Source organism: Capsicum annuum, unplaced genomic scaffold (genome assembly GCF_002878395.1).
Source record: "Capsicum annuum cultivar UCD-10X-F1 unplaced genomic scaffold, UCD10Xv1.1 ctg2574, whole genome shotgun sequence".
Taxonomy (NCBI): domain Eukaryota; kingdom Viridiplantae; phylum Streptophyta; class Magnoliopsida; order Solanales; family Solanaceae; genus Capsicum; species Capsicum annuum.
In genome coordinates, this window is record NW_025831954.1 from 88,527 (window position 1) to 107,822 (window position 19,296).

Sequence of the window (19,296 nt, forward strand, 5' to 3'; positions counted from 1 at the left end):
ACACCAGTCAACTGCCATAAACAGTAAAGAATAAATAGAAAAAACAAATCAATGACATGAAAGAAAAATAAATGTCACAGATAAAGGCCAATAAATTTTATCAAGAGTAAGGATCAAGGAAGACTAAAGTCTCATGAACGTGATAGTGGCAGGATATCTGACAGGGAAAGGGAGCAAGACAACTTTGAACGGGACAAGAAAAAGTATAAGGAAAGGAGTCATCGTTCAATAGACAAAGGTCACTCGGAGAAACGGAAACATGACTCTTCTCGGGATCGTGATTACCAATCTTATTCATCATGAGAGAAGAATTGTAATAGACACCATTAGCTTAGAGCAGCCTGACAAAATGTTACAATGCCCAATATGTTGTCTTTATGGAGCGTAGCTACAGCTCTTCGCATAATAGCTGAGGGTGCCGCCTTTATTAGTGAAATTGTACCACACCCTTTTGCATAAACCAAGGTGTCTCATAATCGCGACATTGATTTCAACTTATTTCATTTAGTTCCCCTAAATAATTGACATCCCCATACTTTCCAAATATATTTGGTCTGCACAAACTCTTTAACATTCGATTAATTGTTCTCGAAATAGACTTCCTAGTTTAAAAATAAAAATTCATACAAGTGTGACGGTATGACTCCCACTTCCGTTTTCTCCTTCCTTCCATTTACGCAGCCCTCTATTATGTGGTAAGAAAGTAAGAAACAAATAGAAGCATAAAACAACAAGAAAGCAAGAAAAAGACGTGTCAGTATATATAAGCTGGTGGGACTTATATCATTGTAAGTAGAGTTATTCATGAGTACAAAAAATATGTTATGATCACCATGTCTGTACACAAAAAAAGGACTCCTAACATATTCGACAAAACATCATTGTAAAAGTTATATGATGATCACTACGGATATACACAAAAGTAGTACAGTACTTCTACATACTACTAGAACATTACAAGCACAAAATGAAAAATGGTTGAATATTAAGAACAATTTGAAAGGAAACCTAATAAGCCTAAATGGAAGCATATGCGAAAATCTGTTACTACCTCCGACCCAAATTGTGTGTCGCCCATCCCAAAATAAATGTCGTCTTTCCTTATTTGGAAATTTTTCAAAGGCACAATTACCTTTTTACCTTTATTGGACCCACTTGATTTTAAATATATTAATACTTCTTTTTTAGTATTTGTTTTTTTAAAGTGAAATCCTTATCACTTCAATCAAAATTTAAACTTTCAGCCTTTTATTTTTACAGTATCAAGATTATTTTAAACCACAGAGAGCAATTTATTCTTTTTTGTTGGGTAAACCAGTTTTCTTCGACAACTCATTGTTCATAATACTGTGATTTCTCGAGTAAAAATTGGATCTTTAAAGCGAAAGTTAAAGAAAACAAGAATTTAGAGGGATCTCACATTCCACATATATCATCTTACAATTGAAAAAAGTAACAAACACAACTACAAAGATCAAACTTCTTTTGTTTAGAACAGAACATTGATTGAGACAGTGAGCTACCCAAGAGACAACATCCTTGTCCGCTATTTCCTCTAACGCGTCATGTGCCTCGTCAATACTTTACACTCACGGTACATTGATAGGAGTGCATTTCCGACACAACACATGATATGATATCCTTTAACAAGTCAGCCGTGTAATTTGCTTTCCAAATTCGAATGCAGCGACATCAAGTAAGAAAATAATGTATGTCTGAACAAGCAGTATAACAAGCATATTTTTTTCAAACTCTAAACATGAGTAGAAAATGTCCATTTCACTTTGTCTTGATGAATGTTTGATCCTTTTAGAAGCACCGTGATCTGAAGTTCACTCCACAGCAAACTATTTTCTATTAATCTTTCGAGTATTGACTATTGTCGACCTCAGCTTCAGCGTGCTTCCACTTCACATGTATTACCACAAAAATGGAAATACACAACAAAACAATTTCCTACAATTTTGTTTTTAGTTTCTGCACTTATTTACTCCCGCACCGAATACTTAGTTTCCAACAAATATCAAGCTAATGCAATGCACCTCTCGGAGAGCTCTTCAAGAAGCAAGTCTTCAACAACCACCACAAAACAGTAAAGTTAACAGCCCGACCTTTACATTTTTTTAGGTAGGTCAACACAGATGACACACTCCTATTTGCTTTCCCACCATTCACAACCTTACGTTTCCCCTTTCTCAACTCTCTCTTCCCCGCAAGTACATAGGCTAGCCCATGTTCTGTGATATTTCAACATAAACACAGATCATCAGACTGTCAGCTTATGATTAAATGTCCAGTCACTTGACAAGAGTGAGAGTGACTCACAGAACACCAAATTTAACAAACATAACACGGAAGTTACCATTGTTTCAATGAATAACATCCTAAAGTGAGGATATCAATACCACTAAAACTTCAGATGCAAACTTTCAAATACAGTGTACACCTGTCAACGGCCAGAAACATTAAAGTATAAATAGAAAAAACAAATCAATGACATGAAAGAAAAATAAATGTCAGAGATAAAGGCCAATAAATTTTATCAAGAGTAAGGATCAAGGAAGACTAAAGTCTCATGAACGTGATAGTGGTAGGATATCTGACAGGGAAAGGGAGCGAGGGACAAGGAAAAGTATAAGAAAAGTAACATGATAACAATAAATTATGACAATCAAGATCAAATTATTATAAATTGGCAAAATGTGCCTGAGGGAAACTATAATAATAGTATAAAAAAAAAAAACTTTTTTAAAATATTAAATTCATTTCACAAGAGGCTTGAGGTTGGAGGAATGGAATATTAAAAGGAACAGTTTGATTGTTGATACTTTTTTCTATAAGACAACTATAATATCGCGCTGGCCTCTTAGATAGTCACTCAGCTAATAGTTATTACCTCAGAAAATCAACTTTCTTCTTGATTCTCAGAACGTGACTTTCTGAGATAATACTATTAGTTGAGTGACTATATTAGAAATCGACTCCGATAATAACACAATCATATCTAAGAAGCTGAAGAAATGTATAATCTTTGTCTGTAGGTAGTTTTGGAGAAAAAAATAACACTAGAAAATGTGGTAAGTATCATCATAGAGTAGAAATAAACTTTAAAAGTACATTATATATAAGCTTCACAGCTCCATCAACTGTCCTACAACAATTGAATCAAAACTAAGGGATGCTCAACAAAGTTAAGCCTCGAGGAATAGTTTAGTCCAACAATACTTGATGATTTAGGTAAGACAGAGGCTCGTTTTATAGGTCAAAAGACAGGTTGTGTGCAACATCACGACCCCTTGGACAACTTTTGTGTAGTCATGAGACTTTTTGTCAACCAGATTGCTGTTTCTCTAGACGACATTCCATCATCCCCGAATGGTTTCAGCACATAAGCAAGCTCATCGATTTTTTCCTGCTTAAGTAGTCGCGCACAAATCTCCAAAAGAGACTCTAAAGCTTCAGCTCTTTGTTCAGTGGGATTACCCCAGTCGTCTTTGTCCTCCTTACAACCTAATGCGGCTAGTAACTTGAGCTGCGAAACCTTATCATCCAGTGCTCGTAGAGCGTATTTCTTAGCCTGTTTGGTGTCATAAACCGAGGTTGCTTTCTTTTCTAGCTCGTCTTTGTGTAGAAGTGAACCATCGCTTTCAGTTGACAAGCAGTCAATAGCAACTTCTCTACACTCGCTACCATTTTCAGTTTCAGCAACACAGCATCTTGGTGCTGCCTCTGGATCTGGTTTTGCCGACTGTAAATTAGATAAAGTGCTTTCTTCATCGAAGGATCATGTTTTATCGTTGAATGCGGAGATATATTCCACTATATCTGCTTCCTCATGGTCCAGTGGACTGCTCAACACCTCAAGCTCTTTTGTCTTGTTATTCTTTGTATCACCCTCGTCAAATCGACTAACATGCTCCGAAGAAACATGCTCTTGTTCCTCGGACCATGTTTTTTCCCTTGAACTTGACGAGCTTGGAGTTTTCGTAGTTTCTGTTTGTGAGATAGTCTCCTGTTGATCATATCCATTGCAAACAGCTGCCTCACTAATCTCCCTCCTTTTAGAATCCTCACTATCATGAGAGATCCTAACCGAGTAGCTTGTTTGATCGACTCTCTTAGTGTCAAGTTTGGCTCGGAACGTGTTATAATTGTCAGATAAGTTTCTTGGCTGAATCTTATCACTTTCATCAAAGTAAAGGACAGTTCTCTTCTCTTTTAGCTTCAACTGTCTGTCTCTGCTACCTCTCGGACTGATAGATTTTCCAGGTGATGGTCGTGTTTTCTCTTTCGTTCTGCTCGGGGACTTCACAGGAAGAAATGCAGATGAAGGGTTGTGACACAAGAGGAGGTATGGTTGCAAATGTTGATGTCTCAACAGCTCAGCAGCCTATAAGTAGAGGTAAAAAAATATATCAAGATGAATCTCAATTTAATACTCCCTCCGTTTCATTTTGTTTTTTTGGTTTCGATTTGGCACGAAGTTTAAGAAAGAAAAGAAGACTTGCATCTTGTGGTCTTAAAATAAAGGTATGCAGAATGTATCAAAATGTAATTTAAGTTTGTGATCTTTAAACATGCCACGTAGAAAGTTAGAATTAAGGAGTTGTTGTATAAGGAAAGAAACATTCGCTTTTAAATGGACTAAAAAGGAAAATAAGACTTAACAGATTGAAACGGAAAGAATAACATTTGAACATATGTAGCTCGCACTCACTGTAGGTCGGTATTCTGGAGTTTTCGTTGGCATGCTTTTTATTATCTGTTTCCTGCAAGAATTAAATCCGGTTTGTCAGCTGACTGATTTGTTATACTTGTGGCGTGCTGAGAAGAAAGATACTTACAGGGTAGAGGAGTATATAATCAGAAGTGGTGAGAACAAACCCCGGTTTATTTTGTTGATAAGTCCAGTTTTGTCCTGTTGGATTTACATTGTCACTATATCATATAGAAGATATCAGGATAAAGAACTTCTCTTTTTTTTTTTTTGCGTAACAAGTATAACTTTTCGAGGTATTGTTTACGAAGTTCAGATAGCTGAAAAATCAACTCACAGAAGCTTTAAACGGGGGTTGATGTGCAGCAATGTCAAACATACAGTATCCTAAAATCACATTAAAGTGTTAGTATTAGGGACATGATGTAAAGAGCTGAAATACATTGCTTCATCAACATTCTTTTTTCTTACCAAGCGACCATATATCAGATTTATAGCCATAGGGTATGCCGGCAAGGAGCTCAAGGCACATGTCGTTTGGTGTGCCAGATACCTATTACATGAAATTTGTTCCAAAATTAAGGATTAGCTGTACAACTCGATGTCTTTTTATCAAATGCATTAAGCTAGGTGCTATGGCGACAGGAGCTTTGTAATATGATGAATACCACAATATTTTTTTTTGATTAAAAGGAAGATGACCACGACAACATTTTGGTACGTATGACCGAAGATAAAAGCAAATTTTAGGTTTTCTTGGTCTTGGAGGGATAAGGGATTTCTCTCTTGCTAAATAGATATGCTGAATCGATTGTTAGGTGACAATAGATGGTCGAAACTTGCATGTAAGTAAGAGGTTCATTTTGCCGCAATAGAAATTCATACCGAGGAAACAAGGCCTTCTGCATCTAGCAATTTTCCTAATCCAAAATCACCTGTGACAATCAAGTGAATTTGAAGGATAGTAAAGAAAAAAAGACGACCCAATCAAGCAATTGTTCGGGCATTCTTACCTAACCTGATGTTGTTGTCCTTTGTGATGAATATGTTACATAACTGAATTCAAAATAGTTCACGTTAAAAACGTTTCATGCTAAGAAGGCTTTTCTATTTCGCCGATTACAGCAAGGTTTTACCTTGAGGTCTCTATGATGAACGCGGTCGGAATGCAGATGCTCCAAATCGAACAATAGATGTGTCAGCTATTTGCAGAGTTTCCATAATAGCAGGAAAAAAAACAACATGAAAACACACAATTTTTTAAGCTACCGGGAAGGCACAGAGAAGCTTCATAAGTATTGAAATCGCATTTAACTACCTCTTCCGGTAAAAGTTCTCCTCTAGAATTCCTCATGACCTCCGCCCTGAACACGGGGAAAAAAAATCGTCACCGTCCTCCGATTACACCACTAAAGAAGTTCTATGATCATCCTATTCATTTCTTTATTTTCAACCTCATTACCCCTTCTATGGTTCTTGGTACGATGGAGTATTTATGAAATCTGAGGTCTTTCATTCTCCAGAAACCTGGATGTGCTTACAACACAGGCTGAAAACAGCCACGATCTTGGAAAAAGGTTGCGCTCTACAAACACAGGTTAGCAATATTTTACGATAAAATATAGCCGGTGACAATGATGAATAATTTTATTAACAATTGTTTTCCCTTCCCTCGTTTAGTCGTTCCTTTTGTTCTTTATTCTTATCTTTCCTTATAGGTACACATTTAAAATGTTAGCAAAATCAGGGATAATCACTCATATATTTTCATCTTCGCAATAATCGGCAACGATGCAAATAAAGATTATCCACTTCAAGAAAGTAGTCTTATTGATACAGGGAAAATCATAGGTGCGAAGTACTTACTGGTTCTTCTTTTCTATTGCTAAGAGTAAAGAAAACTACTTCACGTGTGACTCCAACGAGAAAGTTCTAAATTTCTACTTCAGTTCAATCCTACTTGTCAGCTCATGTCATTTTTTTTTGGAAGCTCGTCTTGCGGATGCTTGGTCCTTCGAACTCAAACCTTGAGTTAAGTCATTGGGGAATATATATTATTCTGTTGAAACAATCTTCTCCAAAACCTAAGCTCATCAGATGCAAACCAGCATACATGCAGATAAGAATGAAGATGTCTAAAGGTTTCCATCGATAGAATTCATAGGATGCTCAATGCATTGGTCAGGAAAATCACTCCATAAATAGTCCAGCATGCTAAACACTCTTAGAAGAAAAAAGGTTTGCATGGCAACACACGCTTCAAGTCGTACGATAAGATAGTTAAAATGGTAACAGCAAAGGAAGAATGTTGTGGTATGAGAGTGATAATCCAAGATGGTTAGAAGCAGACCAATTGAAATAGAACAACAACAACAAGAAGCCCAGTGTATCTGGGGAGGGTAAAATGTACACAGTCCATACCGCTACCCCCGAAGAAGTAGAGAGGTTGTTTCCGATAGACCCCCGGCAATTGAAATAGAAGAACTATTCAATTAGACAAAAATCTAGCAAGTACGAGATATTGAATGTATGTATTATTCTGAATTGCTTTATATTTCATAAACGCGATGTTCCTTGGTTGAAGTTTTTGTTTGTCCCTTTGTTGTTTCGTGATGTACTTAACGAACTTGTTGTAACACCCCGTATTCAAGTACGTGTATTGGTCTTATTTATATGGAATCAATTTTTTTTTTTAATTTTATTTATACCGGAATTTGCCCGTCAATGGTCCATACGAAGGTTATTGAATAAGCTTTCCAACGATATAAAGATTTCCAAAAACGGATAGGTTTCGGATATAATCAAGCACGTTCGAAACTATAAAACGGTGGCCGGGATATTTGGGAATAATAAATGTGCAGGAAAATTTCCTGCACACCAACTACTGAGGCCAGCCGTATTTTCGGGTCAACTTCGAACGATCATAACTACCTTAATATAATGAACTGGTAGAGCTTCAACCTATGAAAACAAATATCTTTGAGTCTTCTTTCCAATGCAATTGGTTTCATCCAAATCCAACGTCTGAGTGAGGAGTTATACTCGTTTTACTTCGGCCTATCAAAACAGATTTTTAGGGTCAACTTCAAATAACCATAACTCCTTGTACAAGACGAAATGGGTGGCCTACTTTATATGAAATGAAATCTCTTTGAATTATCCTTCCAACGGTACCAATATCACCCAAATCCGATATCAGAGCAAAGAGTTATGGTCGATCTACTTTTGCCTAACAAAACAGTCCACCAAAGAACAGATTTTACATTATTTAAATTTTAAAGGCATTTTGGTTATTTCCTATTATATTATGGACGGGAATATGTGTATATATACATAGATAACTGTAGAAATTCCAAAGTAATCAGATAACTTTGTTTGTCATCTCGAGAGCTTCGAACGGCTCCTATTATTTGTGCAAACAGGATTGCATAATCAACAGGTGAATTCTAAGGTATGAATATTGTTTTCCTTTATTATTTTCCATATGTATATGTTTGATAGAGGATTATATGTGTTGGTTGTTATTGAAAGGTGATGGAAATAGGGTTATGGACTATTTTGCATGGTTTGGTTGTATTGAATTGTGGAAGGTGGATATGGTAATTGAGTTATGGAAGGTGGATATGGTGATATACTATTGAATTGATGATTATTTATGTCTATGGCTCAATTTGGTTTAATGAATTGGTTGGAAGGATAAATGAATCCAAACTTGATATTGGAGGAGGATGTATGAATATGCATGGCATGTGAATGTAATTGGAGTATAAGAGGGTTCAAGTGACACTCTTTATGGTGTAATTAAGGCTTACTACTTAACCACTAGTTTGGTGAATTCAAATAATTGAATTGTGACGTTTGGGTTCTAATACTAGATTGCTATATATGTTCATTGTAGATAAGTAATCCGAAAAGATGGGAAGTCCTTTTGGGACTAGTATTGAAGGTTGACAGTAAGGTATGTAAAGCATACTCTATACCATATCTTTGGCATAAAAGTGAACAATTTTTCTATTAAGAAAGTTTCCAAAGTTATTCAATAACATGTGATCCATAATGGTTTTGTATGATGTCCTACGTTACCAATGAACTTGTTTCCACTCTACAAGATGTCAAGACATTCCAATACTTAATTGTTTTCCAAATCTTACATGTTTATTGCACTAATGAATGTCAGAAGGTATCTGGTTACTCAAACAAGATCCATGTGCTATTAATGACTCCAAAACGTTTCATTGATATACTAATAAGTTCTTACTTCATTGTTATGGCATTGATGACTCCAAAACACTTCATTGATATGCCAATGAGTTCTTACTTCATTGTTATTGCATTGATGATCTATTTATATGTCTCTTATTGATGTATCATTGTTTCAAAGTATCAAATTTGCGGTGGCAATCGAAATAACAATCTCAAAAATTAATTGAACTAAGTGATGGAAGTTCTCTCTTATCGGGTGGTATCCCAGGGACATAAGCCTATCATGGGTTGATCCCTATTTATGTTTTTATGGGTGGTACCCAAGGGCATAAGCCTATCATGGGTCGATCCCAGTTGATATGTACTGGAGGCATCTTAATGGTCACAGTATAGTACAGTAATGATTACAAAGATGATAAGAATGAAGGTAAAGTGATTGAATAAATACAATGTATAGGTTGTCACAAGTTCTAGTAAGTGTGGTCCGCTCCTATTACGATTTATTCACTTGTTTCTAATTTTTATTGAGCTCCTATATCATATGTGATTATCTATAGCTTTACATACTCAGTACATATTTTGTACTGACATCCCCATGGGGGACCTGCATTTAATGCTGCAGGCACAGGAACCTCAGCTCATACACCGCACAAGTAGGAGTCAGGATATCCAGCTGCTTTTGGTGAGCTCCAATTTGCTTTGGGGCTTTCCGTGTCATATCCAGTAACTTTTAATATTGTATAGAAGTTTGTTATATGGCTGGGTATGTCCCGACCTTAGTTAAACTCTGTGTATTGTCTAGAGTCTTTGTAGACCTAATGTACAGTCAAGGTGGTGTTTTGTTAATAGACGTGATGGCTCCAATGGCAAAGTATTGTATATACATATATATATATATGTGTGCTCGAGCTTATACAGGTGATTATTTCCTTTTATATACGATATGATGCTGTCCGAATTTCGGGTTGTCATAGAGGTATGCATGGGAAGTATCAGGTGATGAGCTGGTTCTCCCGTGCCTCCTCGGTTACGGGTGCCAGTCCTCCCCAATAGGATTTGAGGCGTGATACTTGTGGTGTTGAACTTGACTTGTTAACTGCAGAAATGGAGTCATCTAAAGAGACAGGTTGTCGAGCTCCAGAAGACCTCGTCCTCTGCATCAATGACTATGATTTTTTCGGTAGTACAACTACGATGAATATGTTATCCAAGTGTCAAAAGGACATGATACTACTGAAGCTGGAACATGCAAAGCTTGCAGCTGCATCCAGCAAACACGTCGTACGCAGAAGCTCAAGCAGCAATGAATCAGAACTTGCTCTTGCAGGTGCTGCGGTTGCATCTGCAGATTTCGCCTTTCAAATTTCACAAGTGAAGTCAAAAGAGGGTTTGAAAAAGTGCACATCTTGTCGTAACCGTGTGGGATGAACGGGGTTCAGTTGCAAATGTGGTGATCTTTTCTGCGCAGTTCATCATTATTCAGACAAACACAACTGCCCGTTTGATTATAGGAATGCTGGTAAGAATGAAATAGCAAAAGCAAATCCTATCATCGTAACAGAAAATCTTAATAAGATCTAACAAGCACCTATCGAAAGGTTGTATGAACTGAAGCAATGTCAATCTTTCGATAAGTTGGCCTCGTCTTACAGGGTGATGATGAAAGTTTTGCGTGGGGGTGGGGGTGGGGGGTACCCGAGAGCCTAGATAATCCTGGTGTGTAAGTTATATGATCTTGGTGCACATTTTCATGGAATTTTTTCTTGTTTTGTCCCCATTTCTGGGCTCCTTGTCTAGTATAATATGCATAATGTAGGTCATCTTGATGAATTTCACATTCATACATCCGCATTTTGAAATCCTGAATTCGCCTCCGTGCATTCTTCAAGATTCCAAAGTCTCCTTTGAATATCAATAATGTAGAGTTTTTTTTTTTGTAGAGATGTCAATACGGGTTGGCTCAGCCCATCCGAGCTAGCCCACACGGGCTTTGAGTTTGACAGGTTAGGTTGGGCTAGCCTATCAAAATGATGAGCCAAAAAATATCAAGCCCACACTATTACTCTGTGGGTTGTGGGCCTTACGGGCCAACCCACTTTAAAAAAATAATATTTTATAATTTAATTTTAGAATGTTGATAGACATAATTATTACCAATCAATATTACATAGTATTAATACTTTTTAATTAAGTGTCCAACACCCCCAAAAATACTCATAATAGCGAAATTAAATAACTTTTGACATACGTTCTGGCCTTACATCGTAAAAGTAAGGGTTAAGCTATAGAACTAGATACGTAAGAGAAAGAGAGGAGAGCAGAACTTTACTTCTCTGCTGTGGCACATGATATCCTTCGAACCAAATAAAAATACGACTCCCTCCATCCCAAATTATGTGTCGCTATTTCCATTTTTGTCCATCCCAAAATAAATGTCGTCTTTTTTTATTTGGAATTTTTGTATTGGCATAATTACCTTTTTACCCTTATTGGACCCACTTGATTTTAAATATATTAATACTTCTTTTTTAGTATTTTTTTTTTAAAGTAAAAGTCTTATCACTTCAATCAAAATTTAAATTTTCAGCCTTTTATTTTTATAGTATAAAAATTATTTTAAACCACTGAGAGCAATTTATTCTTTTTGGTTGGTTCTACATAAGTAAACCTGTGATTTTTGACAACTCATTGTTCACATTACTGTGATTTCTCGAGTAAAAATTGGATCTTTAAAGCTAGAGTTAAAGAAAACAAGAATTTGGAGGGATCCCATTTTCCACATATATCATCTTACAATTGGAAAAAGTAACAAACACAACTACAAAGATCAAACTTCTTTTGTTTAGAACTGAAAATTGATTGAGACAGTGAGCTACCCAAGAGACAACATCCTTCTCCGCTATTTTCTCTAACGCGTCATAGGCCTCGTCAATACTTCACACTCACAGTACATTGATAGGAGTGCATTTCCGACATAGCACATGATATGATATCCTACATTAACAAGTCAGCCGTGTAATTTGCTTTCCAAATTCGAATGCATCAACATCAAGTAAGAAAATATTGTATGTCTGAACAAGCAGTATAACAAGCATATTTTTTACAAACTCTAAACATGAGTTGAAAATACCCATTTCACTTTGCCTTGATGAATGTTTGATCGTTTTAGAAGCACCGTGATCTGAAGTTCACTCCACAGCAAACTGTTTTCTTTTAATCTTTCGAGTATTGAATATTGTCGACCTCAGCTTCAACGTACTTCCACTTCATATTTATTACCACAAAAATGAAAATACACAACAAAACAATTTCCTACAATTTTTTTTTTAATTTCTGCACTTATTTACTCCCGCACCGAATACTTAGTTTCCAACAAATATCAAGCTGATGCAATGCACCTCTCGGAGAGCTCTTCAAGAAGCCAGTCTTCAACAACAACCATAAAATAGTAAAGCTAACAGCCCGACCTTTTCATTTTTTTAAGTTGGTCAACACAAATGACACACTCCTATTTGCTTTCCTACCATTCACAACCTTACATTTCACCTTTCTCAGCTCTCTCTTCACCAGAAATACATAGGCTAGCCCATGTTCTATGATATTTCAAAATAAACCCAGATCATCACACTGTCAGCTTATGATTAAATGTTCAGTCCCTCGACAACAGTGAGTGTGAGTAACAGAACACCAAATTTAACAAACATAACACGGAAGTTACAATTGTCTCAATGAATAACATCCTAAAGTGATGATATCAATACCAAGAAAACATCAGATGCAAACTTTCAAATACAGTGTACACCAGTCAACGGCCATAAACAGTAAAGTATAAATTGAAAAAACAAATCAATGACATGAAAGAAAAATAAATGTCACAGATAAAGGACAATAAATTTTATCAAGAGTAAGGATCAAGGAAGACTAAAGTCTCATGAACGTGATAGTGTTAGGATATCTGACAGGGAAAGGGAGCGAGATGACTTTTAACGGAACAAGAAAAAGTATAAGGAAAGGAGTCATCGCTCAATAGACAAAGGTCACACGGAGAAACCAAAACATGACTCTACTCGGGATCGTGATTACCAATCTTATTCATCACGAGAGAAGAATTGTAATAGACACCATCAGCTTAGAGTAGCCTGACAAAATGTTACCATGCCGAATATGTTGTCTTTATGGAGCATAACTACTACTCTTTCCATAATAGCTGAGGGGGCCGCCTTTATTAGTGAAACTGTACCACACCCTTTTGCATAAACCAAGGTCTCTCATAATCGCGACATTGATTTCAACTATTTTCATTTAGTTCCCCTGAACAATTGGCATCCCCATGCTGTCCAAATATATTTGGTCTGCACAAACTCTTTAACATTCAATTAATTGTTCTCAAAATAGACTTCCTAGTTTAAAAATAAAAATTCATACAAATGTGACGGTATGACTCCCACTTCCCTTTTCTCCTTCCTTCCATTTACGCAGCCCTCTATTATGTGATAAGAAAGTAAGAAACAAATAGAAGCATAAAACAACAATAAAGCTAGAAAAAGACGTGTAAGTATATATAAGCTGGTGGGACTTATATCATTGTAAGTAGAATTATTCATGAGTACAAAAAATACATTATGATCACCATGTCTGTACACAAAAATGGTACTCCTAACATATTTGACAAAACATCATTGTAAAAGTTACGTGATGATCACTACGGCTATACACAGAAGTAGTACAATACTTCTACATACTACTTGAAAAAACACCATTCCAACTTCAAAATAAAGAGCTTTACCATAATTATAACACATATCATTGTTGAAGTAGGGCCAAATCTTTATTGACGATATCAATATCACAATGAAGGTGGAGAGGAAGGTTTTATTCTCTTTCTAGTCCATTTTGGTTCAAATGAGGGACTTTATAATTATTGCCGCCACTATCTTTCATCACCTCAATCATACAAGATTGTAAAGTAAGAAATACATGATTGAGTTGTTTCGCTTTCATTTCATCAAAAGATCTTTCCACTGCTTCCACTAATTCATCAACATTTTTAGGGGCCTTTTTATATTGAAGAATTTGGATTGCTCTATAAAAACCAAGATCTAAAACATTTAAATCTGGACTGCTCAATGGTTGAAAACACAATCTAATGTCAAATCCATCTTGTCGGACAGCTTCAATAAATTCCAAATCATTGTTACCAATATGTGGCCTTGCATTATCTGGTTGTAAAAAGATAGTATTATTTGAATCGGAAGCTGTCCATTTTGCTCTAATAGCAGGAAGAACTTTCTCTATCAAGCAAGCTCTAGTGATATCTTTAGTTACTGACTGAATGGGCTTTGTTTCCACAGTTCCTGCTATTTTTCCAGAAAACAACTCAATTCCATTTTCATCAAATCGAGGATGTGCTACAACAACCATAAACATAACCTTTGGAATAAAATTTTTACTTTTGTAAGAACGATACGGATCTGGCTCATTCTCTCTAGGAAGCAGGTAATACCTTTCAACTTTTTCGGACAAAAAAACAACTTTTCATCGATATAAACATAATTAAACATATTCATAAACATGGGACTTGTGTGGATAGTATTCTGATCAATCATTGAGAGGCAGTATTGAAGTCTTACCTTTTTGTTTCCTTCGGTTAACTGAGGCTTGATGGAATTAGAATGTGGTCGAAGAGTTCCATCTTGCAACTTCACATTTTTTATGCCTCTTAGTCAATATGGGTAATTTTTTATGGGAAAAGCATGTATGTGACGGTTCGAGGATTTTTTCGTAAATCTTTAATAAGGTTAATATGTGCACGTTTTGACTGTTTGGGTATGATCCTGTACCAATTTTATTTGAGAAAAGCATCTCAGTAATTGATTTTTTACTTTTCGGATTTTTTCATAAATCTTTAATAAGGCTAATATGTGCACGTTTTGACTGTTTGGGTATGATCCTGTACCAATTTGATTTGAGAAAAGCATCTCAGTAATTGATCTTTTATTTTTTGGATTGTTTTGTAAATCTTTAATAAGGCTAATATGTTCATGTTTTGACTATTTGGGCATGATCCTGTACCAATTTGATTTGAGAAAAGCATCTCAGTAATTGATTTTTTATTTTTCTTGCCTTACTTGGTTGACAGACATCCCCTCACAGGTTAATTATGGTAAATTTAGATACCACTTCTTGATTCCATTTAATAAGTAGGAAGAATCTCTTTTTACTTGTTCTATTCATGGAAATTTCAAATGTTATAATAGGGTATTATTTATTTATGGCAACTATAGCATGATTGGTGGAACGGATTGATTTACCCTATCCATTTAAGGGAAGAATCCCCTTAATTGATCCATTATATGTTATTTTTCTTCCATTAAATATTATTCTTCCTTCATTATTTGGGATTGTGGATGGCCCTCCTCACTATATAAACTCACCATTCTCTTTCCCTAAGAGGACAAACTTCTCCACTGCTTACTAGAGTGGACTATAACCAGTTCTAGCTGTTTTCTTGAACAGTAGCACATTTGGTGCAAGTTGAAGACATTCTGGGTATTGCTGTTTGTATTTTATTGTTCTGTGTTTGCTTTGTTTGACTGTGGTTTCTAGTGAAAGTTTTGTCATAATTGAACACAGCTCAGGGTTTTACTTTTCATAGCTATTTTCTACTTTCTTTCTGATATTTTGTTGGGTTTTTGCTTTGTTTCTTGCATGAAAATGTAAGTTCTTTTTCCCCATTTTCGTTTTTTGGGCCAAGGAGGGTGAGTGATGTGGTGGGCAGAGGGGCCAGTGGGGGAGTCTTTTGTTTAATGCTTTCCAAATTAATGTGAAGATAATGTTTAATAGAATGTTATAGGGAAGACAAAGTGTGCGAATCACATTCAGCAGAGTGGGAGAAAAGGTGAAGAAATTTAAGAGAGGATTTTGAAGGATGAAAAAGGCCTTGTGGTTGTGTGGGCATTTTCTTTCAGCTCTTTGATCGGAACTGTAGATTTGCCAAGAAGCTGTTTCCAAAGAAACTGCTTTCACCAGGTTAGCTACTACTACATTCCACTCATTTTTAAAGCAGAATGGTTAATTTCTTGAAGGTGATTCTAGCTAGAGGGCTAAATTATTTCTTTTTTTGTGCTGCATTCTTATAGCTTGCTTGAAACAAGCTTCAAAAAAGTTTGGAGGGGATAAGAAGCAGCCAAAGCTTCGTTTGGTACTCATTTCTTGAACTATACTCCCACATTTAGCTTTCTTTTTCTTCTACTGTCTCAGATTTTAGCCTGACAGGAAACTTTTTGTTTTTATTATTTTTGGTTCTTGTATGAACATTGTAGATTGGTTTCAGCTTCTGAAACTTGGAGCAATGTGGCAGACAAACTTGGGGCTCGACATGGCGGATCTGATAAAGAAGATATGGATTTTGTGATGGCCGAAATAAAGATTTCAGAACCAGGTTTGCAAAGGTTTAGAGCTAAATGTGCTCTCACTTATCCTACTAGATATTTTTCTCCTTTGGAAGATGAAGCAGATTTAGTTGGGAATTCACTTGATCACCATTCAACTGACAGCTACCTCTCCAGCAGTCCCAATAGTAGCTCAAGTATGGTCCCCGATTTGACATTTTACTATTTGCATACTTCCTTTCTTTCCCTCAAATAGATAAATTAAAAAATAAGACAACTCTGAACTTGGATTTCATGCATCCATGCTTCTAATAAATATGATGCTTGTTTTCTTCCAGAGGACAAAGTGCTTGCTGAATCAGTGGACTCTGTTGATGATGAACCACTCTTTCCAGAACCTGATAGAGATCTTTCGGATTGTGAGACCTCATTATCCACCAGGAGGAGTTGCAGAGAACTAGTTCATAATGTTTCTGGAGTGCTCAGCAAGATTGATCAGTTAAAAGGAAGCAAACTCAGCTACACAAAATAGGTCATTTTAAATGCTGAACTCATATTTGGAACTACACCTCAACAGCAGGCTCTACCTGTAGAGGATGGGTTCTTTGTGAGCCATTTTCTCAATGAACATGAATTGTTTTCGAGTCTTCTGTGGATGGCTTTCGGTGAGTTTCTTGGCTGTAATGACCCAAAATAGATGAATCAGCCTAAAGGATTCGCCTTTGATTGTCTATTAGAGTACCTAGACTCAAAATTTTCTCCAATCTCTGATTCTGGTTTCAGAACCTGTACCAAACTACCATCAAGTATGACCAAAGAGATACTGATTGCCGATATTATTGATGAGGTCGAAGAGTGGACACAATTTTTTGGTTTGATCCCAGACGAGCTAATAGAATAGGATATGAGCCATTCTTTTGGTAAATGTACGAACTTCGAGATTGAATAATATGAATGTGGCACTGAAGTTGCTAGGCATATTCTCCAAGAATTAGTTGATGAAGTTGTTTTAGACCTCTATTGTTCTAGCTAAATTTGGTGGAACTGTTAATAGCTCCTCTTTTTGTGACTTTGTTGCAAGCCTATCAGTGCTGTTCTCATGTGATAACTCTTGACTCAATAATGTCAAGCAAAGTATTTTGTACAAATCATTGATTCTGCGTCTGATTCTACTTATTGTACTTGTGCTTTTGCATTTATAAATATTAAGAAAAATCCCTTCGTGAACATCTGTTTGAAGTAGAACATTACAAGCGCAAAATGAAAAATGGTTGAATATTAAGAACAATTTGAAAGGAAACGTAATAAGCCTAAATGGATGCATATGCAAAAATCTGTTACTACCTCCGACCCAAATTATGTGTCGCCCATCCCAAAATAAATGTCGTCTTTCCTTATTTGGAAAGTTTTCAAAGGTACAATTACCTTTTTGCCGACTGTGAATTAGATGAAGTGCTTTCTTCATCGAAGGATCGTGTTTTATCGTTGAATCTTCCATTAGACAATGTCATTCTGCTAGATTTTGCGGAGATACATTCCACTATATCTTCTTCCTCATGGTCCAGTGGACTGCTCAACATCTCAAGCTCTTTTGTCTTGTTATTCTTCGTATCACCCTCGTCAAATCGACTAACATGCTCCGGAGAAACATGCTCTTGTTCCTCGGACCATGTTTTTGCCCTTGAACTTGACGAGCTTGGAGTGATCGTAGTTTCTGTTTGTCAGAGAGTCTCCTGTTGATTATATACATTGCAAACAGCTGCCACACTCATCTCCCCACTTTTAGAATCCTCACTATCTTGAGAGATCCTAACCGAGTAGCTCGTTGGATCTACTCTCTTAGTGTCAAGTTTGGCTCGGAACGTGTTATAATTGTCAGATAAGTTTCTTGGCTGAATGTTATCACTTTCGTCAAGGTAAAGGACAGTTCTCTTCTCTTTTAGCTTCAACTATGTGTCTCTGCTACCTCTCGGACTGATAGATTTTCCAGGTGATGGTCGTGTTTTCTCTTTCATTCTGCCCGGGGACTTCACAGGAAGAAACGCAGATGAAGGGTTGCAAATGTTGATGTCTCAACAGCTCGGCAGCCTATAAGTAGAGGTAAAAAATTATATCAAGATGAATCTCAATTTAATACTCCCTCCGTTTCATTTTGTTTTTCTGGTTTTGATTTGGCACGAAGTTTAAGACATAAAAGAAGACTTGAATCTTGTGGTCTTAAAATAAAGGTATGCAGAATGTATCAAAATGTAATTTAAGTTTGTGATCTTTAAACATGCCACGTAGAAAGTTATAATTAAGGAGTTGTTGTAGAAGGAAAGAAACATTCTCTTTTAAACGGACTAAAAAGGAAAATAAGACTTAACAGATTGAAACGGAAAGAATAAAATTTGAACATATGTAGCCCGCAGGTCGGTGTTCTGGAGTTTTCCTTGGCATGCTTTTTATTATCTGTTTCCTGCAAGAATTAAATCCGCTTTGTCAGCTGACTAATTTGTTATACTTGTGGCGTGCTGAGAAGGAAGATACATACAAGGTGGAGGAGTATATAATCGTAAGTGGTGAGAACAAACCCCGGTTTATTTTGTTGATAAGTCCAGTTTTGTCCTGTTGGATTCATATTGTCACTAAATCATATAGAAGATATGAGGATAAAGAACTTCACTTTTTTTTTGTGTAACAAGTATAACTTTTCGAGGTATTGTTTACGAAGTTCAGATAGCTGAAAAATCAACTTACAGAAGCTTTAAACGGGGGTCGATGTGCAGCAATGTCAAACATACAGTATCCTAAAATCACCTTTAAGTGTTAGTATTAGGGACATGATGTAAAGAGCTGAAATACATCGCTTCATCAACATTCTTATTTCTTACCAAGCGACCATATACCAGATTTATAGCCATAGGGTTTGCCGGCAAGGAGCTCAGGGCACATGTGTTTTGGTGTGCCAGATACCTATTACATGAAATTTGTTCCAAAATTAAG

The 19,296-nt window shown here is 36.3% G+C and overlaps 1 pseudogene; it reads left to right on the forward strand.

Annotated features, from left to right (window-relative positions):
* Positions 1–10,024: 10,024 nt before the first annotated feature.
* Positions 10,025–10,501, forward strand: LOC124890818 (annotated as a pseudogene).
* Positions 10,502–19,296: the final 8,795 nt, after the last annotated feature.